Source organism: Protopterus annectens, chromosome 3.part1 (assembly GCF_019279795.1).
Source record: "Protopterus annectens isolate FY-2018-M chromosome 3.part1, PAN1.0, whole genome shotgun sequence".
Taxonomy (NCBI): domain Eukaryota; kingdom Metazoa; phylum Chordata; order Ceratodontiformes; family Protopteridae; genus Protopterus; species Protopterus annectens.
Window position 1 is genome coordinate 1,887,623,034 of NC_056732.1, and position 26,967 is coordinate 1,887,650,000.

Here is a 26,967-nt window from a genome sequence, read left to right on the forward strand (position 1 = left end):
CTTTTTGCCACAGCACTTATTATTTTATTTTACATTTGTTGACCAGGATAGTCTAACTGGATTTATGTCCATTTTCAGTAGAGTCCTGGGGAGATAAGCTCCAAGAGATTACTAGACTAATAACATACAGGTACTAGTTGTTATACAGTTAAATACTACAAATTTTAAACAGTTCAGGAATCTTCACAGTTTATACAAAAAAACATGTTACAAGCATTAGATAAGATATTTTAGACTATGTACTAGACTTCATTAGTAAATAGAAAGTAATTGTTAAAAAAATACATACGTCAAGTTAACAGTTCAGCAATGCTCACAGTTTAAACAATACTTGTTGCCACTTACCTCTCACAGCTGGCTTCTTTCTGAATCCAGCCCTTTGTCAAGTTTCATTGTCATTGAGGCACATTAATGTTTTGATGAGGTACAATTTGCATGAGTTCTTAAAAGGGTGGCCTTCTCAATGGATCTAAGTTGAAAACATTTTGTGTTTTGCATTTGCATGGAGTTCGGCATTGCTCACCAATACTGAGTGGCAGTGAATGGCTGCTCACATCCTATGGCAAAACCTGGTGAGTTTTTGCCATCAGCTGCACTAGTCTGGTTATCTGCATGCAATGCTGCTTAAACTCACTGTGCTACAGGAACACAGAACAAATGCAGAGTAATGCCACTACTTTGAAACTGTTACATTGACAGTTCTTAGAGTGTTGGATGTAACAAAGTGCAACTTCCTATTGTTGACATAAATCACTTGAGTGAAGTTTGTTTTTGCCCATGGTATCAAGGGATCAATTCCAGATGCATCTTGCATAATTTCTTAGTCTGATGGTATATGTCTATGATATGTTTAATCACCCACATCTTAGAATTTGCCACAGTTATGACTTGTCATGGAGATATATTGAATACTGGCCAAAAAATAGTATTTGAAGTGACATGCATCCCAGCAACTATGAGATGGTTATCCGTCCTTGTTCTGCTGGGTCTGTATTAGAACACCGAACATTCAAAATGTCGAGTGCTCTAATATTGAACCCTAGCAACTGAAACTACAAAACATCGAACATTCGGAAAGAACAGTTGTGTACACTTACCATAAATATAGATGTTCGAGTGTATTCACTGTTGCAGTCATTACATTTGGGTAATCCTGCTGGCAGGTTGCCCTCAGCCGGCCTGAACTCCAAAGTCTTGGGTCCTGCGTTGGCTGCTGTCACCCCTTCCCTGACATCAGGTCGTCAGGGGTATAAAAGAAGGAGGCGATGCCATTTTCTTCAGTTTTTCTTGCACCAGATGTCAGGTGCCCCCTACAAGGGTAGCCAAACTTTATATATATATATATATATATATATATATATATATATATAGATAGATATATCAATAAATGTACCAATATCAATTTTACCTTCATCTATAAGCAAATACACCATATAGGCTGTATAAATCAGAGAAGGAAAGATTAAGATCCATAGAAAAAAGGGGGATGGTGGGTGGGTAACCTGGACTGCAACAGTGAATACACTCAAACATCTACATTTATGGTAAGTGTACACAACTGTACTATGTTGTTCGTGTTTCACATTACATTTGTGTAGAGTCCCAAAGCTATGGTTGGGAGGCTGGAGCTAAACAGCATTAGGAGCGGCTATGAGGCCATGCAGAACTGCAGTGGCAAAGCCTGTCCTGGATTTAGAGTAGAGTGGCAGATGCTAATGCTTTGTAAAGGTGTGCACTGAACTCCAAGTAGCTGCTTCTAAAATGTCTCTGGTTGGTACTTCCCGGAGAAAGGCTGCTGAAGTGGCTGCAGCTCTGGTGGAATGTGGCCTAATGCCCTTAGGCACTGGCTTGCCATGGCGTAAATAGCAGAAATGAATGCAGTGGCCTACCCACTTAGAAATAGTCTGTTTTGAAATAGCCTTTCCTTGTGATCCTGCAACATATGCCAATAGTAATTGCTCTGTCTTCCTGAAAGCTTTGGTTCTGTCCAAGTAGAATCTAAGCTGTCTGTGTACGTCCAAAGAGTGCAGAACTCACTTCCCCTTGTTCTTAGGATTTGGATAAAAGGTTGGCAGATGAATAGTTTGGTTAAGAGCCACACTGGACACCACTTTAGGCATAAATGTTGGGTTTGTTCTCAGAGAGACCCTGTCAGGATAAAAAATGATAAAAGGTTCCACAGCCATGAGCGTCTGTAGCTCTGAAACTCGTCTTGCAGAAGTAATTGTAAAGTAATTGCTAGGACCAGAGCTGTTTTCCAAGATAAAAACGTTATATCAACCGTAGCAGCTGGATCAAAAGGAGGCAGGGTGAGCTTTTTCCAAGACATAGTTGAGGTCCCATGCAGGCATTGGTGATCTCTTTGGAGGCCTTACATTTTTGGCTCCTCTGAGGTACTGCTTTAATAAAGGATGAGAAAAAAATTGGTGGCTCTGTATTGTAATGAGCTGAAATGGCACAGGCATGAATTTTAATTGATGAAAAAGATAGGCCTTTGTCCAGCATCTTAGTTAAGTATTGCAAAATCTGAGGAATGTTTGGTACAGTTGTATCAGTTCCTTGTGCCTGGTTCCAAGCACAGAATCGCTTCCATTTTCCAGCATAAGACTTTCTAGTACTAGGCCTTCTGGCTTCCAGAATGACATCCATCACAGCTTTACTGAAAGGAGTTTTTTTGTATGACTACGTTATCCGCCATGCTGCCAGGTTTAATGTCCAGAGTTGGCTGTGCAGGATCTGATTGTTTTGCTGGGACAGTAGACGAGGTAATTGAGGAAAGATCCAAGCTGGGCACAGAGACAAGTTCCTTAAGATTGGATACCAGTACTGGCGGGGCCAGTCTGGGGCAATCAGTATCATCTTTGGCTTATCCTGTCTGACCTTTAGGAGTACCCTGGGGAGGAGAGGCAGTGGATGTAAGGCATATACTGATAGGTTTTTCCAGCTGAATGATAGGGCGTCCACTTTCCATGCTTGTCTGTGATAAGTCCTTGTGCAGAATCTTTTTAGTTGGGAGTTGTGAGAGGAGGCAAATAGATCTATGTCCTGGCATCCCCATTTCCTTGTTATCATGCTGAAGATTTGTGGATCCAGCTGCCACTCGTGGGGATCCATGAGGTTTCTGCTTAGTTCGTCTGCCAGAGTATTTTCCTTTCCTGGCAGGAATTGTGCTTGCAGATGTACTTGGTAAGTCAAAGCTGTGTCCCACAATGTCATGGCTAATCTGCAAAGGAAGTAAGAATGTGTGCCCCCCTGCTTGTTTATATACCACATGACCGTGGTGTTGTCTGTCCTTATCAGTAGTTGTCCCTGAAGAAGTAGGTCCTTGAAGGCTGTCAGGGCATTTTGAACAGCTAGCATCTCTTTTTGATTGATATGGTCAACAAATGTAAAATAAAAAAATAAAATAAAATATGTAGATGCATTTGGTTTGAGGGCCATGTGCCCTGAATGCATATTCCTGCCATGTGGGCTCCCCAGGCATAATCTGATGCATCCGTTGTTAGTGTCTGCCTGGCTGGGGGTAATGTGAATGGCTGTCCCTTGTCCTGGTAATAAGCCTTTGCCCACCACTGAAACTCCTGTTGCAGGCAGGGAATGAGAGTAATTATTGTTTCCAGGCTGTGGCAATGTTGAGTCCAAACACTTTTTAGGTACCATTGAAGTTTCCTCATATGCAGTCTTGCATATGGAATTAGTATGATGCAGGATGCCATGAAGCCCAAAGCCTGCAGAATTTTTCTTGCAGATAAGTGGGCCCTTGTTGCCAACATTGTGAAATAGGTAGTCAGTTGCCTTTGTCTGGCGTGAGATAAACCATCTGGGCAGTTGTATTCAAGCTTGAACCCAGGAATGTTATCTCTTGAGAGGTTACTAGTTTTGATTTCTTTTCGTTGACTGTGTACCCTAGGCATGTTAGAAGTTTTTTCACAAACGCCAGATGCTGAAGAAGAATGTCCTTATTTTCTGCTTGAATTAGACAGTCATCCAAGTGAGGATATATTTGTATTCCTCTTTGTCTGAAGAATGCAATTACTGGTGCCAGGCACTTTGTAAAGACCCTGGGTACAGTAGATAAGCCAAAGGGCAGTGCAGAGAATTGGTAATGCATTGAACCAGCCTTGAATCTGAGATATCTTCTGCACGATTGTCTGATTTGAACATGCAGGTATGCCTCTTTTAGGTCTAAAGTCACAAGCCAAGCCTTTTGTTGTAAAGTCAACATTTTGAATTTTGGAATATCCAGGAATGTGTTCAGAATAGATAGGTCCAGTATCGGCCTTCAAGCCTTGTCCTTTCTGGGTACCAACAACAGTCGAGTAAAATCCTTGTTCCCACTCTTGCTCTGGTACTTGCTGAATGCCCCCCATGTCCATGAGGGATGAAACTTGTTTTTGTGCCTCTGCCCTTTGATTGTTTGGCAGATCTGGCCAGCCATTTGCCTTTGGCAGAGTATGGAATTGGAATTTGTAGCCTTGTGACACTATATTTAGAACCCACTTGTCCTGGGTTATAATATGCCAATGTTGAGCAAAAAGTGCTAATTTTCCCTCTACGGGCGCTGCCAGACGATAAGTCCTTGGTGCAGGCAGGGAAAGTCACTGGGACTGCTTTCTGTATGTTTGCGCTTTATCTTCTCCAGCTTTGGAGGTAGAAGCACCCCATCGTTTTGACCTGTAAGAACCTTGTGCCTGGGATCTGCCCCTTTGAGGTCTGTCTGACACAGGAAAGGACCAATTTTTTGTAGGCCAGTGCCTACTAAACCTAGATGGCTGTACTTGTAAATAAATCTTTAACAGTTTGCATAGATTTAGCTTTGTCTTCCATTTCCTTTAACACCTCTTCTGCCTTAACACCAAACAAAGTATCCTGCTGTAAAGGTGCATCTAATAACTTAACTTTAACATGGTCGGGCAGATTTTGTTCCGTTAACCAAGCATGCCTCCTAATTACAGAACCTGTAACTGCGGCCCTGCAGGAGGCCTCCAAAGAATCAAAACCACATTGCAAAGTATGCTTTCCAACTTGTTCAGCTGCATGCAATAAATCCTGCATTTCCTTGTTTTCAGCACAATCAGAATTTAACATAATTTTCTGTTTAAGCAATCCCATGAGATGTTGCTGATACTTGACCATATGAAACTGACAGTTTAAGGCCCTTATAGCCAAAGTTGCAGATGTGTAAACCTTTTTTCCCCATCTATGCAAAGCCCTTGAATCTCTGTCGGAGGGGTTGGATTTTTTGCTGTAGAGGCCTTAACTCCCTTGGGGCCCTGTGAAATAGTTTCAGGGTCAGCAGCAGCATTTTTAAAAAAAAAAATTTGTGTGAGTCAGGAACCCTGTAATATCGGTCAGGCTTAACAGGAGCTGGAGGTACGGAGTCAGGGGTCAAACTAGACTCCGAAAACACATCTTCTACAATGTCTAACACAGGGGGAAAGGCTACAGGCCTGTGCTGTGGTAATAAAAGGAAATCCCTGAGCCTCTTTTTAGATTCTGAAAAATGTTGGCTTTCCCAATGGAAATGCTCCCTCATGGTATGGAAGGTTTCCCCAAAGGAATAATCTTCCAGGAGGGGATGCTGAAGGTATAGATTCTTCAGCATCCAAATCCTCATGGGGGTAAAGAATATCCCTGATCAGAAGAGGAATCAGAAGAAACCTGATCTGAAGATTCATAGTCAGTGTCTTGCCTAGGCCTCTTATCAGGAGGGGGATGGGAACCCCAGATCAAGGTAATCAGGTCTTCGGCCATTTTGATCATCTGTTTTTTGGGCATAGAGGCCTGTACACGTGGCTCATGAGTTTGTATCTTTGCTTTAGAAGCTGCTTTAGTCTTTGCCTTTGAAGTTGAAGTTGTTTTAATGTAGAGATGTTGAGGTCTGAATACACCCTCATAAGCCGGTACCTGCTCAGCGGCTGCGGACCCATCTGAGGGATTAGCGTCCAAGGCTCCAATATTTTGAGTATCCAGCGGCATGGCCGACTCCACGTGGGAGTTGGTAGTGGCCTGCGACTCTAAAGTAACGGGTGTCAGGGGCTGCGAAAGCGCCTCACTGAGAACCTGCGAACCGGCGTCTGGCTTAGGAGAAGCTTCGTCGTCGGTTTTGGGCCTTGGTCGTTTTTCTCTATCCTTTTCTTTGCATTTTTTGTAAACTTCGGTAGTTGGATGGTTATCCGATGACATTTTCGGAAAATTAAACCTGCTGCCAAAATACGTTAAAGCAAAATTATACAGACGCTTAATAGTGCGTTGGTTAAATCTAGCACAAAACCGACAACCAGAAACGTTGTGATCAGGGCCTAGGCAAGGAATACAGTAAGAATGAAAATATTTATGAGGTATCTGCTTTCCACAAGTAATACAGTTATTAACTTTTTCTGACATCGGTCTGGAGCAGGAAAAAAGTTTCCCTAATGGGGTACTTAGCTTTATTGAAGACTTCGGTTCTGAAGCTCAAACACGAAAATTTCAGGAGTCGGCCGATCGGCACTTGCGAACTGCTTCGGGCACCGCGCGGCAAGAAAAGACTGAAGAAAATGGCATTGGCTTCTTCTTTTACACCCCTGATGACCTGATGTCAGGGAAGGGGCGACAGCAGCCGACACAGGACCCAAGACTTTGGAATTCAGGCTGGCTCAGGGCAACCTGCCAGCAGGATTACCCAAATGTAATGACTGCAACAGTGAAACATGAAGAACATCAGCAAATTCTTTCCTAGAGAAAGAATTCGCTGTTCCAAAACACATACACACAACACAAGCACACCAAACACAAGCACACCAAACAAACAGCAATCCACACACATACACCTATAACACCTAACTATAACACCTAACCCTACACTAAACTATACATACACCACTAACTACCCACTTACCTTAACCCAAACCCTAAGGTCCGTCACTATCGCACAGTCACCTCACCCGCTCCCTAACCCTAACTCAACTAACCCGCCCTAACCCTCACATCCACACAATTGCACACTTACCTGAACCCCACCCGTAACTTTCCACCAGAGCGCTGAAAATACTGAAGCAACAGAAACGGACAACCAAATTCTTTCCCTAGGAAAGAAGCTGGTTTTCTATTGCTTCGATATTAGAACACTCAGACCCATTCTGCTTGTCATAAGCTTCTTGTCCCTGTCCTAAACCTTCTTTACCACCATATCAGTCACTTTATACTACAGAGCATGAAAGGTTAATAATGAGAACACACCAAAAACATGTCCATGAATGTTCCATTACACTAAACATTATGTGTATGTCCATCTCTCCTTGTATTCACCCTTCACCCCACCCCACTTTACATTTGTGTATCTATCAGCTTGGAGGATACAACAGTCATCTCATGATTTCTGCATACTGTCATATCTCTGCTGGTGGATAATACCAATATGTTACCCTGATTTTATAATTGATCAGTGCTCCTGAAGTCTGCAAGGTTTCAAAATTTGCTGTAGGATTTCCTTTGTGTCATGTTCAGGTGATGATCAGATGCATAAACTTATGTTTGCATCTTGTCAAGGCTTATAACCCAGCAGTAGGGGATGCTCTTAAAGACTGATACCAGAGGTCTCTTTCCTGTGCATCTATTGCCTATCCATCTAACTACCTCTTCACCTACATAAGTATGATACATTGTACCTGTTACCTATCCATCTATCTACCCCTTCTACATAAGTATGATGCATTTTATCTGTTACCTATCCATCTATCTACCCCTTCTCCTACACAAGTATGATACATTGTATCTGTTACCTATCCATCTATCTACCCCTTCTCCTACATAAGTATGATACATTGTATCTGATTCGTCCCTGTCTACCCCTTTTCCTACATAAGTAAGACGTGTTGGCCTATCAAATGAACTGTAAGGTGGACCACAATTGATATAAATATTGAAAATCAAATCGCACATGGCACCCTTATATATCAGATGTCCCACATCTTCTTCAAGCAGATGTATATGGCTGTATTAATTATTGTCACTCTATAATGGATGGATGAAATACTCATCTAATATGATGTGGAAACCGTCCTTCCTGTGAAAAAGCATACAGCATACACTTTTTAGGATATCCAGCCCTACACAAACGCTTAGCATACCTGCTGGGTCATACTAATCATTTCAAAAGATGTCCCACTCCTTGTCATAGCAAGCTGTACACACAAATAACTTGTGATGCAGTGAGGTGCACAAAACAGCTACTAGTTGAAGTGTATTGTGGTAGGCATTACTGGTAAGATTTAGGGAAGACACATACTTTGGTGTAGTCATTGATAGTCATATTTGCAGCCCCAATCATATTTACTTAGCTAATGACATCCTGGCAATCATTTGTAAAAAAAAAAAAAAAAGAAAAGAAAACGATCTGGATTTAAACCCTTACCTACCTGTACTCTGACCAGGAGCTCACTGCACTTACACCCTGTGTCTCAGAGAAAGCTACGCAGCAGGTGTATTTTCTACACCGAGTACTATTCCAAGTGCTGATGGCCCTACAATGCCACTAAGCCAGTTTGCACAAAGGAAGGTGTACTAAATTAAACTTTTCATTGTTTTCTTTAAGCAGAAATCCACATGTGCTTGGCACATAATGCCACACAAACAGGGAAATCAAGGCCAACAGTTATTTATGTAATAAAACTTTGGCCCCAACATTTCAAAGCTAGACTACAGCATGCACAGCATACTAACTGTCAGAAATGTCTCCCATAATATATCGTGCAAGTCTGACACATGAAACATTAACAACAAACAGATGCAGCTGGAAGTTAACTTCAACCAGGTCTGTTTTTGTATGTCCTTATTTGAGCATGGTCTGGCAATGAGCACCAGTGCACGCTGCTACTTCACAAGTCCAAGTTGAACTCCTGAAAATCAAATCATGCATACGCTGTTTTGCCATCATCCTCACAGATCATGTTCTTTGTGATGGGCTTTGTGAAGAGGTTTATAGCATGTCTTAAGTCTGATTACTGGGCTGTGATCTTTCAATACATGGAAATGCATTCATGTACATAAGACAAGGGTAGTGACATGTATGTTTTAACTCATTACATCTGAGTGATACTTCCAGGTGCATCTACAATTAACTCCTACTCTAGGCATCAATTATTGTTTGCTCATATTTGCATCAATAATTCCAAAATCATGCTATGATGTTTTAAAATAGTTCATCTTAAAGCTTACACAATAGCAAACTCAACTGCATTAATATATGCCCTCTGTTTAGTACTGCAAAACAGATATTAACTGTTACTTTTTATTATGTTCACATTTTCTAAATATTTCAACCACCAAGTAACACAGATAGCACTCCTTAGCCTCATAAGAAAGCTCTCAGCTAGTTTAATAAAATGCTGTTGACAGCATGTGTGTAACTTGAGTGGTTGCTGAGATATTGTTTACAAATTACAAATGTAATAGTTACCGTGTTTACTGTGACTTATAAAATTCACTTTAAGACCTAGAACCTAAAGAATACTACTATTATAAAAATAGTTTGTGCTGAAGAGTTTGCCATTTATGCTTCTTTCATAATCCCTATTGTTTCAGAGATAGCAAAATTTGCTTGAAATGTGAAGATATAGTTTAATTTTGTCAAAAGGTTGAGGCTTCGCCCATTGGAAGTTACAGTGCAAACTTCCAGAGCTCCGTTGAAGTGAATGAGTTATGAACACATGCTTTCTTACATTCATGTTTGCCATGTAGCAATGCATTTCCAATAGTACATCAGTACATGAGCCATAACTACATAGTCTAACTTCATTAGTGCATTTGATATAGGTTTATAGTGACAGTGGTCACTGGTCATGCATGATTAAACCATTGATATAGTCAGTAACTTGTATTAATGTGAACATACCCTCATCCAAATATGGAAACACATAACTCCATCATTGCACTACTGGTGGGTCCCAAGTCTGTGTGTGTGTGTGTGTGTGTGTGTGTGTGTGTGTGTGTGTGTGTGTGTGTGTGTGTGTATCTCATCTACACAACATCCTGAAAACTAGATTCGTCTGTCTCACTTCTGCAATATGCATTCAGGATAGCATATTTGACCTAGGTTGCCAGGATGCATTTTACTTTTGTAGATTGTGGTCACACAATCATTTCACAAATCCTGGCTTTGCACCCAAGTCTCAAAACAGTAGATGCTACCCACAACACTATGATGATGACATCCTCTATAACATGCACTCTAAGAGTGTTAAAGTCAGACTTCTGTGGTGGCGCTAATGTTAAGTACCATGTTTTCTAGCTTATCTACCTAACTAGATAGATAGGGGTTCTAATCTCACAGCAGTCAACTTTTGTTTGCGTGTTTATGTCTAAGTGGTTGTGTGCAGAGCCAGATGAGAATGAATCCAGTTCCTACTGCCCTCAGTCAAGTAGCATTCAACAGGTAACTCCACAGCAATTTCAAATAGCCCTCCCAACATACACTTCTCAGCATACATTGATGATGTCACCTTCTGTAAAGTGCATTGACACCTTTTAAGTTAGACTTCTCAGGTAGCACTAGTATTAAATACTGTATGATCTAGCTTATGTAAATAGGTAGGTATGGGGTTCTAATCTCACAACAGTCAATTTTGTGTGTGTGCAGCCTCATGTTGGCATAAACCTACCTCTTGCTCTGTTCTGTCAACTATCAGTCTGGAGATAATTCTACACTGGAATGTGAGCCCACAGCTATGTCAAACACTCCTCCCAACATCATCTTCTCAGAATACATTAATGATGTCATCCTATCTGAAGTGCACACTGTTTAAATCAAACTTCTGTGGTGATGCTTGTCTTACATTGTATGGAATCTAGCTTGTATACCTAATCAGAAATGGTGTTGAAATCTGACCTCAGTCATATTGTGTGTCAATTGGTAGTACATTGTGGTCATTGTATGATGCTTTGAGTCTGTTCTGATTTGACTCCCACTCAGAAGAACCTCTCACAAAGCCTCCCTGAATCCAACATCCCCTTTTTCCCTCGGTCAAAATAATATCCTTTCTGTGGAACACTGAGGATGTCATCTCAAAGATGCATACTCACATCATGAAGCAAAGCCTTTCCATGACCCTCTGCAAACCATCTCAAGACCACTGGATGTTTGATTGCTAATTCACTCATGGGGTGGTGCCTATGTCACATACAGACAGAGGCAGTCTGTAATAAGATCAAACACATACCCCAGCTATCTTCCCTCACCTAGAGATAGAGATATGGCTTAAATGGGATAATAATGGTTAGGACTGAACAGGCTCTTGGCCATTAGACTAATAATGTCCTATGACCCTATGAGTGTTCTGACAATGGAATATGTCTGCATTCTACCCAGTTCTCATTCAACCATCATATTGTAAGTTTGTTTCTCTGTGTTATTATCTTTCGCTCTGTGTGTTCTTATGACTTTCAATTTTATCCTATTCCTTAACAGTAATGATTTTTTTATGTAATGTTCTTGGTAGTTTAGTGGAGCTTTTCTCCTCGGGCCTCTGCTGAAAATGGACATGTATCCAGCCAGACTAGCCCGGTCAACAAATGTAAAATAAAAAAAATAAATAAAAGTATTGCACATGTCGTTGTTGTTGTCACCCACATGCGCTATGTTTAAGTCTGGATGTACTGTAGCCCTACAACAGTGTATTCCATTTTGGGATTTCAGCTACTGTATTGATGGCCACTACTGCCATTTGGTTAAATATTCCTTTCATAACAGTTGAAGTAATATGCCTCCTGAGGACTGGGGACATGGTATATTGTTGCCTTATTAAGGCACGTGTTCTGACAATGGAATATGTCTGCATTCTACCCAGTTCTCATTCAACCATCATAGTGACAGCTGCAGAATGGCACAGGTGTGTAGGTCTATGCCTAGCATGGCACAGGTGTGCAGGTCTAAGCCTAGCATGGCACAGGTGTGCAAGTCTATACCTAGCATATGGAAATGTTATCTGACATACAGTACTATTACACCATACTGATTTCATGTGCACATACTCCTGGGTTCATCCACATGTTGTAATGCTGTTATATATAGACAAACATATGACATGTTCAGATTCACTTGCAACCTTGAAAAATTCATTGTATGCACTATCGTGTTGTTACTCACAAGGATTACACAGGTACTCCCCAGCAGCACTGTGTGACTGTCAGCATTTGTGTCTAACTGTTCTGCATGAACCGCATCCACCTCAGGTGTCATGTGCCCACATAAGGTGTGAGAGCCCTCACCCACACATTTCAACTGATAAGCATACAGGCATATAAGGTGCAACTGAAGCAATGATATGAAGTACGTAGAGTTGCCCCACTGTGTCACATGTGATTCATACCTAAGGTTTTATTTGGAAGTGATGTAGAGCTTGAAGTCCAACTTTAGCATAGATACATCTACACACTTAAGAGTTTGCATGAACACATATGGATGCATGCCAGGATTTCATGGCTATACAACATTTTCACTGTCAATGCCAGGAGGACAGTGATCATGTGGCATATGTGTTGAGTGTTGACATGTACTTATAGAGGGTGCTACATATATTGTTTGGTATGTGTACAATGTTACTCCCTTGGTCACTGACACTTGAATATGCACTGCTGTAATTTCTGTGCACATGGGCCTAGTCAATGCATTGCCATAGTCTTAAATGCTACTGTACCATTCATTATCATGGATCACTTCTTAATTTACACATTAATTGCAGATGATTCAGACAATATCCATTGCTATTATATGTGGCAGATGCATGCAATACCCAGCTGTGTGTAGGGAATCCACTCATAATAGTGTGGTGTTTATATGTGTTATTTGTATGGCCAATATTTACGGCAGGCAGGGATGCTTTAGTCAAGTGTATCACATTCGGCACAGTGAGCTCTCACATCTCACTGGCCATACAGAAGTATTCTCTGGTCTGCATACCTATTAGGATTTGACAGTATAGACTTCCCTTCAAGGTGTTCTACTACATACTTATGTAATATGTCTTTCTGTGTTGCACTCAGTAAATACACATCTCAGTGACAACACTGATGACATGCGTTTGATTCTTGCGGGGGGGGGGTTTGTAGGTTATGTGTCATGTAAACCTCTCAACTGGCCAGGACTACCCCTGATTTCAACTCCAGGTTTAACCCTCCAAAACGTGGTCACTTCTGGAGAAGGGGTGGTGAATTCCCCTTACTAAATATTGACAATCATTACAGTTGTACATCTGTTACAGTTGCAGTATGTGTATAAGTTACAATCACATATTCTGTGAATGTCTCCAGTTAATGGTCATAATATTTTATAATTGCCCATGATTGCACCTATTTCTACTTTTGTCAAGGAGTCTGTTGCTATGTGTCCCTGACTGGCTGAGGGTGAAATGTCAGTCATATTTAAGCAAGTCATTTTGAGATATTCTAAGAACACACGCCCTATTGTACATTCCATCATGGCCAAGTGTCCTCTCCAGTGAGCATGTCAGTGATGTTTATATCACAAACACTCACCTCCACTGACATTTAACCTTGTGTGACCATCACATATATATTATAGTGTGTGCTTATATCATAATATACTCACACAGGAGGTGTAAACAGCAGTTCATACTGTGCTATCTACATATGTGCATAATGTTATGCTACTGACTTGTCTTGGAAGTGTACGTACACTGACATATCCTATTTTGGGGACATTTCCATATTATGTCCACTTCCTCTTTATTCATTCCTATCACTCATGACTGTGCACATTTTCATCAGCACACTTTCCCTGTTTATTGTGGGTCTATAATCACTTTATCGAATTGCTATACAGTGAATAGCAATTCATCAAATGTGTATTTTTCGAAGCCACTATTCATCAAACATCTATTAAAACTAAATATGTGTTGAAGTATACTGCTGTTTTATTATCAAAAGGGGAAAACATCTACCCTGTCATTTAAAACTAACATTTCTTATGGCATTATCAAAAACAGTATTAATAATTAATTCCGGACTACCTTTATTTAAAAAAAAATAAACTGTATTTTTTTAACTAAAAACCACACATCAAACATAATTTCTGACAAACTCATTTTTGAAGTTGGAACAAATTTTGGTCCAGAGGTTTATTAGATACATTAGCAGCACGTAAAGTGATAATCAATTGAGTTTCCAGTCTCATGCTGAAGATAACCATATATTATTTGTTTATAATGTGTGCAAAAGTTCTGTACGACTTGAAACACAAACAAATGCAGCATAGAGAACACCTCTTCTATAATGCTAATGAAAACAAATCATTTAGCTAAAAATCACAAAGAATATACTAAGCAATATCTCACAGACTACCCTGACAAACAGATTCTTCTCAGACAGAAAATATGTTAATGGTCAAAGTCCTCCACCACATAAATCTGGTGTTGTAGAATGAGAATGTGTAGCTCATTACTTTCCATGGATGATAATGCTTCTCTTCTGCAAACATTTTGTAATTTCAAGAAGTTTAAAGAGTTGTTTAAAGAGAAACTTCAGCTGAGATGTGAATCTATAAAAATAAGATAAATGAAAATATTAGCATATACTAAACCACTAGGGTAGCAAAAATGTTAGCATTTTAGTTTCAGTGAATTGCAACATTAGCTAATGCTATATGAACTTGTAGGTAGATGCATCTGAAAAGTATTTGAGAAAACATTTTTAAATGTATGTATTTATTTATTTTGTTTGTTTTACTTGCATTTATTTACTGGGATGGTCCACTGGCCCAAAGCGAGCCCATTTTCAGTGGATGCCTGTGGAGAAACACTCCACATTAAAACTAACATACAGCAGAAAATTTGTCAGTAACAGTTAAAGTAAAAGCTAACTACATTATATACAATACAGTAAAAGGTATACAGTCACATTTAAGTAAAGGTAGGAGATCCCTATTAGCAACTACATAACAGTATAAAATAAGAGATTGTGTCAAGTGCCATATAAGGTGCCAGTTAGGTATACTAAGAAACATGTTGACAGTTTAACTTTAGTAATATGGTATGAATATTAAAAAAAAAACATAAATATATGTTCTGCAGGATGTATTGTAAACTGAAGGCATAGAAGTTAATTTAAATCATATAAGTCAAAAGTACATGTTAGGAGTGCATATCATGTCCATAAAGGCAAACTAGTAAGTATAATAATAACATAGGTCTAGATGATTATTTTTATGATACTCATATTAGTAGGTAGATGAGTTTATCTTTATTTATTTTATTTTATTTTACATTTGTTTACCAGGGAAGTCCGACTGGGCAGGGTTGCCCATATTCAGTGGAGGCCCAGGGAGAAATGCTCCATACAATACGACACTCCAAAAAACATATAATACAAACTGTTAGTCCATGGAAAAACATACAACAATTTAGAAAAAAAGGTAACAAATGTGTCAAATATTCCCACAGGATTATTATTAGTAGTACAGTGAATAGATGAGAATATTCACAACATTGTTAAACATAACAGTAATGTTAAGTTGAAAGACTTAATACTTAATTACTGGTATAATTTGTATTACAAAGAATTATATGGGTTTTGAAGTCATAGGAAGACCTTATAACAGATATATAGAGGAGTAATGGGGCAAGAGTGGACTTAAAGGAGTTAGCCCAGGTAACATCCTGTACATATGTACATATCCAAGATTTGGTGAGACAGGATTTTAATTGATTTTTGAAACTGTCTGTATCCTGACTTTGACTGGGAAGGAGTTCTGCATTTTTGTAATACAAAAGTATAGAGAATTACCTAAGTTAAGTCTCCTTTTAGATACTTCTACCAGTCCTTTATTGGTGGACCTTAGCTGACAGCTGTTATAATGGCTAATTAGGCCATACAGGGCTGGGGTTTTGTTGGGGTAATAGAGAATTTGGAGAGCTAGGGTGAGTTGATTTATGGTAAGTAAGTTAGGTACTTCAACCCAGGACAGCTTATGAAGGGCTAGACAATGGTAGAGTTAGTAGCGAATTTTGCTATATTTTTATAACAAGTGGACAGTTTGTGTAGATCGCCTTTTATTAGGTTAACTAGGATTGGAGAAACAGAGTAATGTGGAGAGTAAGTGGGTTATTGCTATGGTAGTTTTACTATTGGAGGTCAGGTAGTTTTTACATCTGTAGAGTGTGCCTAGTTTTTGTGCACCTTAGTTATGGTTTGAGCTATATGCTTGTCGAATTTCATGTTTTGGTTGATGATAACTCCTCTAATAGCTTGGTATGTGCAAGTGGTATGATATGGGTGTTGTCAGAGGTGATAATTGTGAAAGGGGGAATGAACACTAAGTGGAGGCATTGACAGGCAGAGATGAAAAAGCATAAGCTGTTTTTTTGGGAGGGGGTTGAGTATTAATTGGGAGTCTACTAACCAGGTTTCAACTGCAGTGAAGGATTCATGGGTTATTTTCTTTAGAAGTTGGAAAGAGGGAGTGCAACAGATTAGGGCAGCATTACCAGCGTATTGTACTAAGCTTGCACGAAGGGTGGCTTTATGGAGGTTGTTTGTGAATATTATGAAGAGCAGTATAGATCCTTGAGGTACACCTAGGGTGAAGGGGAGAAGAGGGGATAGATTGTCCTGCCACTTAACAGCCTGTTGTTGGTTAGAAAGATAATCTTGAAACCATAGGAGTGCAAAGTTATTTAGTTTAACTTCTGAGAGAACAGTCAGTAGTTTCCTATGGGAGCCTGTATCAACTGTCTTTTGCCTGTATTTTAGTGTTGATTAACATGGTTGGTGAAACTGATAAGGGTAGTGGTGGTGCTGTGGCCAGGTTGAAAACCATGTTGAGTTTTGGCTGGGACACTGTAGAGAGAAGGTATTTTAGTATTTGCGAATATATGTATTTTTGTAAGATTTTCAGAGTGGGGATAGTACAGCTATCGGGCAGCAGGTGGATAACTCAGTCAAGTTTCCACCTTTGTGTAGAGGTATTATATGTGAGATTTTCCAGATGACTGGAACTTTTTGCTCAGAGAGTGACCTTTTTATGATTATACAGACAGGGTATGGGATAGCTTTGGCTGCGATTCAGAGATATTCTGCTGGTAGTTTATCAGCAGCCAAGGTAGTGGGTCTTTATTTGGACAGGTATCTGAGGATTGTGCTGGTCTAGACTGGTTGGAAGGAGAAATAGTTTTGGTTAGATAGGTAGCTTGGTACGTTTGGGATGGCTGTTCATGGAGAATTTGTCAATAGTTTTAAAATGGAGTTGGTAAAATATTCATTGCATTCTGTTGCAATGTTACTTATATATGTGTCAATGTTCGGGGTTGGGGTACTGGTTTTACCTGATTGGAAAATTGAATTTATGGCAGCCCAAAATTTTGAAGAGCTAGCTTTGTGCTCAGTTTGTTTTTTGGAGTAATGTGTTTTTTTTTATCTGTTCTTATTTGTATTTTTTGCTTTATTTCTTAATTCAAAAAAACTGTCTGTTAGTAGTAGTTTTGTTGTCATGCCAACTGTCCCATGCTTTATCCCTCTGTTCTACAAGGAGCCAAGTACTTTTGATGAGCCAGGAGGCAGAGTTGGATTTTGTAAGGGGAATGTCCATAAAGGGGATAGAAGTGGAGATTCTGTGGAATCAGGTTATGGGAGGTGCCACACTGGAGTGCCATATGGTGGAGAGGTGTTGTTGTGTAGGCTTTTTGAAAGAAGAGGCATTCTTGTTGGTTCTGTTAATGGAGTACTGTTTGGCAATCAAAAATGAGTGCAGAATTTGACCAGCAGGAAGGTTTGGTTTTTCCACTTGTAGGTGGAGTTGGTTCTCAGATGTGAGAGTTCTGTTTGGGTGATGGTGAGTAAGTATTGAGGTAAGGGCTGGACAATCTGATGGCTTGTAGATGATTTTGTGTGCTGCAGTTAATTGTAAATATGTTAGGTAATGTGGGAGTATGAGCCAATTTGGTAGGCGTAAGGAGGAGCAATAATGGGAGGAATATTTTGCACTAGTTGCAAACTTGCCAATTTTATTGTAGCAGATCTCAAGCTTGGCTTTCAGGGAGGACTGGATATTGGTAAGGAGAGGATCACCACATAGGAGCAAAGGTAGAAGAAATGTTAAGGCAAGGGTTTGCTTTGTAGAAAAAATTGTTCATGTCTTTACCCCTTTACCCCTTTTTAAGCCTAACCTGAACAACTGGATGGGGAACAGAAAATACACCCCTGAGATTCCACCTGTGTCCCTGCTGGACAGGGGCATTGGGTGCTGACTTGTCTAAACATGGGTTAAACTCTTGGCTAGGCTTATAAGGGACTCAGGGCCAAACACCTAGTAACTTCCTATGATCCTATAGAGGATACCACATTTTTGATGTGTTGTTTTTATACTATGTGCACATAAAGGTCAGTGGTTAGATTTTCACCTAGTATAAGTCCAGAAAACAATGCTCGATGCTGATGATTCAACCAATGGAAACAAAAGAATGCTGTATGAATCAACAAAAAATCCTTGGAAGAATACTGTTATATATCCAAAACAATTTATTTAAAACAAGTATAAAACAGAATATCAAAAGATTAGCGCTTTCGGGTGTTCACCCTTCATCAGATAAAAGACAAATAATACAGAGTACAATTTAAAATAAGGAACCACCAATCAAACACTAGTAAAAAACCCGCCTGTTTTTTAAGGTGGGCTTCATGGGAACAACGTCATTCAAGCCCGGATTCCTATGAGCCATGAATTCTATAATCCACCTAGACTCTATTAGCTCAGTGAGCTGTTTTATATCACCCCCTCTCCTAATCAATTTCACATTGACAATGGCCCTAAAACTAAAACTGTGATCAGGATTATCTTTTATATGTCTAAAAAGGGCATTGTGCATATCTTTATTCCTGATACTAGACATATGTTGCAAAATCCTAACTTTGAACATATTATTTGTCTTGCCCACGTAAAAACATGGGCAAGACATGCAATTAGCCAAATAAACAATGTCTTTGGTTCTGCAAGTGGCCCTAGCCTTTAATAAAAATGTTTTGTTTGTAATAGGATGTACAAAGTTAGTGTCCTGAAGAATGTGTGAACAAGCCTTACACATACCACAGGGCAAACATTGCAAGGAAGGGGTGGTGTAGATCTCCCCTCAGAAGTCTATAAAATACAGAATAAAGATACAGTGCTTCTAGACTTTTCTGCTAGTTTAGGGTTTTTAAGCCAGTGATAATCTTATTTAGGAACCTCTGGGGTCATTCTATTTGTTTGATATGTCTAATGAAGTAAATCCTAAAGGGGACATTATGTTCAGTTACTGGCCCAACCCATGTTGAATATAAGAAGACAAAAGCTTCTTTAGATATGGATGATATTCTTTGGCAATTAGTTATTCTAAATAGAAGAACTTTTTGACTGCTGTCATTGCATGCTGACTGCATAATGGGGAGTTATTAACACAGGTTCTAAGGTCTTTAACAGCTTTCTAATTTTGGAGTGGGGTTTTGTCTGTTTTGTATGATTGTTTACCAATATGATGATATTGTACTTTTTAGCATTAATTTCAACCCTTTTCAGTACACTGGGTAACAAACGTAAGATATTGTTGAAGAGTTGTGGCATCAGAGGAGGGGATTTGGCAATGACTCCTACTTTACAGTCATGTTAAGACATGGGTAGCCAGATATCTTGGTTCATTGTCTGGAGATCAGAAAAGTAAATGCCAATCAGAAAAGTAAATGTACTCTCCCTCTTTCAGCAATTACCATTCCATCAGATTTTCCCTTAACAATTCTGCAAAAATATCCCCCTTAAATTAATCTGACTAAAAACATATTTCTTCATCAACAAACTCAAAATCATGCTGTCCACCCTGCATTGGACAACTATTCTATACTAAGCCAATGCTAGTTATACTACATAGTTGCTTAGAGACCTCCAAGGTAGTCTTTATCCTTGCTTTATTAACTTCCCTACATCACACTTGCAGTCTCTGCATGATGACATACATCATTATACCAGAATCTAGAAGAAAAGTCATAGTAAAGCCACTACCACACAACATAACCTTGCTTTAATTTAACACCATCAGGCAATATCCAAACTGCTGACTTGATGTAAAATCTTAAGAGTACATCAGCCAATATCACCTCCATTTTCTTAAGTAGCATTTTTCTTGGTGTGGTCACTACACAACTACAGCACTACAGACTCTGACAGATGATATACTTCTAGATATGGACAAAGGAATGCTTACAGGAATGACTTTATTAAGTTTAACAGAACATTTAATCTTATCAGGCATTCCATCGTCATGGACCATCTGATCAACATTGGGATCAGCCTTGATAACATTCCCTGGTTCCATAATTATCATTCAAATTACTACTTTGCAGTCAATTTCCACTCCTCAACTTCAACACCCCCCTTAAAGTTAAACTTAATGGGTCTATTTTTACTCTCCCCATTTTATTCTCTAAGCTACCATGTGACCTACCTCAACTCTATGCTGATAACATGGTTATATTCCATTATAACCAATCACTCCCAACACTGGAACGGGATCTCCAAGTACATTTCTATTCCCTTACTAAATGGATCGGTAATAAAACTGTATTACAAAAAAACTCTTCAAAAATTTAAATTATGTTCTTTGGCTCTAGACAGTAACTCTGTAAAACTTACAACTCTTCACACATCTTTCATCACTCCATTAATCCAACTGAGAATGTCTTCAAACCTCCTAGAATATGGTTTAACACCTCACTAAACCTCCATCTCTATCTTGTGAATACAGTGAAAAAGACCTAACTACACTCTTGTTCTCGGACAAAAAAATTCATCTTTCACTCTCACTGAGCAAGGTTTTCTTGTTCTCAATAGAATAAGGTCATGTTCTCATAGCTGCTGCACATAAAAGAAACTCCATACCCATTCAATCCATTTCAAATAAAATCTGTCATTTTCTCATGTTTTCTTGAAGAAATGGCATCTCAGTGTATAACCAGAAAAAAGCGAAAATGGCTTCTAGTCAAGTCATACAAAAGACCGACCTCCTACTCAGCTCAAAAGTTTTAAACTTTTAAATAATTAGACACACTCATTTGTTTAGACTCCAAACTCACTCATTAGACAAATATCATCATATATAACCTCCAAGGCTTAGACAAATCAGGCTCATGTCTTCATACCCCAAAGTCCCAATTTCATTGACAGGTCACTGCTTTCTATCATAGGCTCCAAACTTTGTGAGTCCATAATCATGTGTCTTCTTGACCTACATTTACATTCATTGCTATTCTTCAAACCATAGCAAAATGCAAACATATTCTCTCACAACATATAACCTAATTGCTATTTTGTTCTCCTTCACCTCACAACCTAATGATTCAGCCTCCTTATTTAATCTTTCATTTTTTTCAATCTATTTTTATTGTTTTCACCCTAAACTATATGGTTTATCATTGCAAATATTTTATGCAGTTTGTTTGGATCTTCCTTTGTGTTGACTCTGTATTTTTACTCAGTTTAACATATTGTATCCTGTCTGAGATGAGACTGAAATTGTTCTCTTATGATCACTGCTTGACCCTTGATAACAAATTCAAACAAATAAATAAATACAAAAAACAAAACTTTGGTGTACGAATATGAGATGCTATTTGTACAGCAGGTTGTGTTATGAAGATTTTACAATGCTCACATGGACTTCTGTGTTTAATTATGTCAAAATGATTATGTTACTGATGAAGTGGATTGACTAGTGATGTGGCTTCATGCAAATGTTGTTGGTTTTATTTGGAGTCTCTCTCAGGTTAAATTTAGTCACATGACGTCCTCTGGGATTTGTGAACAAAATGTTTAACTCAAAAATAAGAATAAAATTTACAGATCATTTATGTGTTTCATTTTATTGTTTTACTTTTTACACCTATGGAGTGTTATTGCTGCAACATAGTTTGGTTTTATTTACTTCTGTTGTAATACCAGGGTCAGAGATGCAGACTCAGGACTACTCATGTCAACCAATTTCAACTTCTCTGCTCACATTATCTCCCCTGTAGCAAGGACATGCTTCTTCTCTCCCTGAAACACTTCTTTGCTTTTTTGTCACTGCTAATCATTCTGTCTTCTGTAATGCCATGGGCTAAATGTTTCTGAATACTGTTAAGATCTTTATGACCTCTTAAAATAGGATAACTTCAAACTATGTCGATGCCCATAACTTTTGAAAACTTTAAAATACTGTTTTATTAAGTCATTGTTGAAGGGAGAAGCAGCTGAAGTAGAGGCCCACTGTCTCTGTTTCCAGACAAGGGAAAAAGCTGCACCAAATTGAAATCTGCTTTTGGAATGAAAAAGGTAAACCAGATACAATTCATTTTTTGGTGCCTTTTTTGCTCTGCTGAGTCATCCTAATGGCATCTACCTCAGTGTTCCATGCACATTACTGTTTCTGCCAGTCTCTCCCTAAGCTTCTGGGCTTATTCCAATACAGGCTGGGGCCAGCACTGATCTTAACAGTGTCCTAGGGGGGCTTGCCATCCACCTTCAGTCAGGGGGGGTTATCCTTGAGTGACCTACCTGTTACTCTCTCCATTCAGTTGCACAGTCATGTCTGTGGTAGCCATGCATTGGGAACATTTCATCCCACCTCCACAGCACCCCTGCCCCTTTTTTTGATGACCCCCACCCCCTTACAATTATATCTCTGGACTTCACTAAGAATAGTCACAGGAACACTCATGCACCTGCCCACCCCCTCCCTGCCAGTGCATCAGACTCTGGAGCCAAAAATCAAACTAGACTGCCTGGACCACAGTAAGGGCTCTCTCCCTCTATGCCACAGAGTGCTTCAGAAGGACACAAGACAGCATCACCCACTTCATTAACTGTCTGGCTCCTATTCTGTCAGGCTTCATTCAGTTTAGCTGTCTATATTAATGAATCATTTATATTTCTTACATTCAGAAATGCATTTATGGGTTGTTAAGAGCATTTATGAGTGTGCAGTTGTGAGGGGAAACTTGTCAAAATGGACTACCACCTTGTGTTTATTTTTAGTTGAAAAAAATATATTCTATTTTTTTATCCTGACACAGATGATATCTGGCCTCTATTATTGTTTGTGGTTTCTGGTTTATGACAAAGGACTCTGTAATCCTCACTATTGGTAGCTCTTTTAAGGGGTACATGTCATCTTTGCAGGCACCTCTGTATATCATTGTATTTCATTAGCTACTATGCTGTAGAAAAAAGGTATTTTTTTCTGTAAAATAAGACAAATACATTTTTTCTCTCATTTGATCATTTTTTTTGTTTATAGTCACAATTTCATAATGATATCATGAAGAGTGGCAAAATTCTGCAAATATTATCAAATCACTCTGGGTAAACACTGAAGTTATTTTTACAGAAATATCAGATTAATGTTGTTTAGTTGGGATACATAGCTACATAGCTGATAATAAGATATGTTCAGGGAACGTAGGTCTAATGTGATTACAGTTATCATACAAATGCAGTTGCATTTACTGCCCAAATTGTCCTGAGAAATAGGACACAGTGCTAATAAACTAAAAGGCACTCTCTTTAACAACAAAATAAAACACAAGCACATTTCCTTTCTGTACTAAATGGTAAGGGAGGAATTCCAAGTACATAACATTTTAATTTTAATTTGTTGTATAAGTGTATCTTAAGCTCTTCAACCCTTTTATCATTACCAAGAAATGCATGTCCTTAATATTGACTGGTTATTTTTGCATCATAGGCTTCTAGCATAGACTGACACAAACGCCCCAAGTTTGAATAGTGGCCTGGGTGCTTAAAAAGGTGGGCAGGAGAGGATGGGAGTGACCTACTTATGCCAGCTTGCTCATCTTAGATGGAGAAAGGTGGTGGTCCCAATCAGGTCAAAGTTCTCCAATACAAGTGGAGGTTTGCATTATACCAGTGGTCCCAGAACCAGGTGAAGTGGGCTTCTCAGTTGCCATAGATTACAGGGTTCAGTGTGCTACAGTTCTGAGATACAGAATGCACAGATGGTGAAGATGACACAAAATATCAACAGAAATAATCAAGATAGCACAGTTGTAATATTTTATTAGCTGAATTACTCTTATGAAATGCCTATAAGCATTCTCAGGAAGACATTCGGCAGCAAAGCTTCTGTCATATTAATAAAGTCAGGCAAAACATTTCTATGAGGCAAGAATGTATGTAAACATCTGGAATAGAGTTCAACCATGTACCACAATCCTGAACTTTTATACCTTCACATCTGCTGATTCATTTTTACACTACACAATTAAGTTTATTCACTCAATTTTCAGCTAGAAACTAAACATTCTCAGTACATTTCCACAGCTGGTACACAACGTGATATTTTCTCTCTCTTTCTCTCTCTTACACACATGCAAACACACACACACACACACACACACACACACACACACACACACACACACACACACACACACACGCAAACACACGCACACGCAAACACACGCACACACACGCACGCAAACACACGCACACACACGCAAACACACACACAAAAATCTGGAAAGAAATGTTCAAGGTTGAGTTCCCTGGGGTTCTCACAACTGACCTCAGTGCTTTCTTTAAATTAGTTCCCCTCTCAAGTGTATTATAAACAGAATACAGGCAAAGCTTAATAATTCTGTATTGGTGTTAATATTATATGGCTAAATGCTGTTAGTTTACGTTTTAACTACAATAAATGCTTGCACTGCTAGCTTTAACTATAAATCAAAACCATATAACTTAGTGCTACATAGGTTCATAGGTAGGTGCTAGGCTATCTGCCCAAAGACATTTATCAGCCTAGCTGGAATGTGTTGGCTTTCTTCACCCCCTTCGATTACTTCCCTGTGCATCTGTCCAGCAGAGCTATTGAAGTGATTCCCAGGGTAAACTTTCTGTTTCCCATCCACTCATCAAGGTTTCTCTTGAAGAGGGTTAGCGAGGAGCTCTGCCTGATGTAGATTGGAATCTTGTTCCAGAGCATGGGAAGTCTCTGGGACAGGAATCTATTCCTCCAGCATGTCCTATTTATTGTTGTGGTGAGGGTTAGACACCTAGAACATGTGCCTCGAGGGGATATGGTTTCTTTAGGTGGAGCATGTCCATCAATTCTGGGTTGGACATGGCCTTGTATGTCAGGCAGAGATCACCTCTGAGTAGGCAGTATGCAACTGAGTACAGCTGGAGTTTCTTCAGTCGAGCTGCATAGGGTATCTGTTTGAGGCCAGTGATCCTCTTGGTGAGGTACTTCTGTGGTCTTTCCAGCTGTTGCATGTGTCTTGTAAGGTACATCCCAAATGGGGTGTTGTACTCCATGATGGGTCTGATGAGTGATGCATAGAGGGGCACAATGACCTCTTTTGATCTGAATGCAAACCCTTGTGATTAGGTGGGCCACATAGGATTTTCTAACCACTTTGGCAGTGTGATCATCAAAGGATAGGTTACTATCTACTTGGGTCCCCAGATCTCTTATAGGTTCATAGGTAGGCACTAGGCTATTGGCCCTAGGGCCTATATAAGCCTAGCCAAAGGTACCATGGCTTTCGCCACCCAAGAAAATTTTTCCTGTGCCACTGTCGAGCAGAGCCACAGAAGTGATCCCTGGGGTGAATTTCCTATCTCCCATCCAATCCTCAAGATTTTTCTTGAACAGTGCTAATGAGGAGCTTTGTTTGATCTAGATAGGTAGTTTGTTCTAGAGTATGGGAAGTCTCTGGGACAGAAATCTATCCCTCCAGCATGTTCTGTTTATTGTGGCGACGAGGTTTAGGTCCCTAGAGCATGTAGCTCGTAGGGATTGGGATTTCTTTAAGTGGAGCATGTCTAAAAGCTCTGGGTTTGACATAGCTTTGTGTGTTAGGCAGAGATCGCCTTTGAGGAGTCGATATGCAACGGAGTAAAGCTGCAGTTTTTTGAGACGGTCTGCATAGGGCATCTCTTTGAGGCCGGTGATCCTCTTTGTGAGGTATTTCTGTGGCCTTTCCAGTTGTAGATGCCTTGTGAGGTACATACCAAAAGGGGCATTGTACTCTATGATGGGTCTAATGAGTGACGAGTAAAGGGGAACAATGACCTCTTTTTTCCTGGATGAGAAACCTTTTGTGATGAGGTGTGCCACATAGAAGGATTTCCTGACTACTGTGGCGATGTGATTATCAACGGAGAGACTACTGTCCCACCTGTGTCCCAAGGTCTCTTATCACACTTTTGGTGTTAAGTAGACTACCACTTATGTAGTAGTTCATGGGTACTGAGTTTTTACCAAAAGGAATGACAATGCACTTGTTGGCATTGAGCTTGAGGCCATGGCTTTGACACCAGGCATCTGTCTCAGCAAGGCCCTTTTGTAGGATGTCCACATCTTTTGGAGTTTTGATTATGGCTCCTAGTTTGCAGTCATCTGCGAACTTCCTTAGCCAAAGACCTTCTGTGTTGGCCTGTACTTCAGAGAAGTAGATACCAAACAGGAGAGGACCCAGGACTGAACCCTGTGGTTCTCCACTTGTCACTGGTCTGAAGCTGGATTTGGAGTCTGCTACTTTCACAGTGTGGGTTCTGTCAGTGAGCCAGTTGGCAACCCATCTTGTGACATAGGGATTTATACCTAGTTTAGTGAGGTTATCTATAATTCCAGAGTGGGGGATGGTGTCAAAAGCCTTGGCGAGATCTAGCTAGGCTGTGTGAACCACCTTACTCTCATCTACGGCTTTGGTGACTACTTCAAAGTCTATCAGGTTTAGGAGACATGATCTGCCTTTTACAAACCCAAACTTATTATGTCTTCCATATTTAGGGGGCTACCACCTATGTGGTAGTTTGTGGGTACTTTGTTTTTTCTATAGGGGATGACTATGCACTTTTTGGCATTTAGCTTGAGGCCATGGTTTTGACACCAGTTATCTGTCTTAGTGAGACCCTTTTGGAGGATAGCTGTGTCAGCCGGAGAGTCAATT

At 39.7% G+C, this 26,967-nt stretch overlaps 1 long non-coding RNA gene across 1 annotated transcript in view; it reads right to left on the bottom strand.

Annotated features, from left to right (window-relative positions):
• Positions 1-14,069: 14,069 nt before the first annotated feature.
• Positions 14,070-26,967, bottom strand: part of LOC122798933 — a 104,334-nt gene continuing 91,436 nt past the window's right edge. The window contains exon 2 of the long non-coding RNA XR_006364355.1: positions 14,070-14,533. This is a non-coding gene — a long non-coding RNA (uncharacterized LOC122798933). The remainder of the gene's footprint in view (positions 14,534-26,967) is intronic.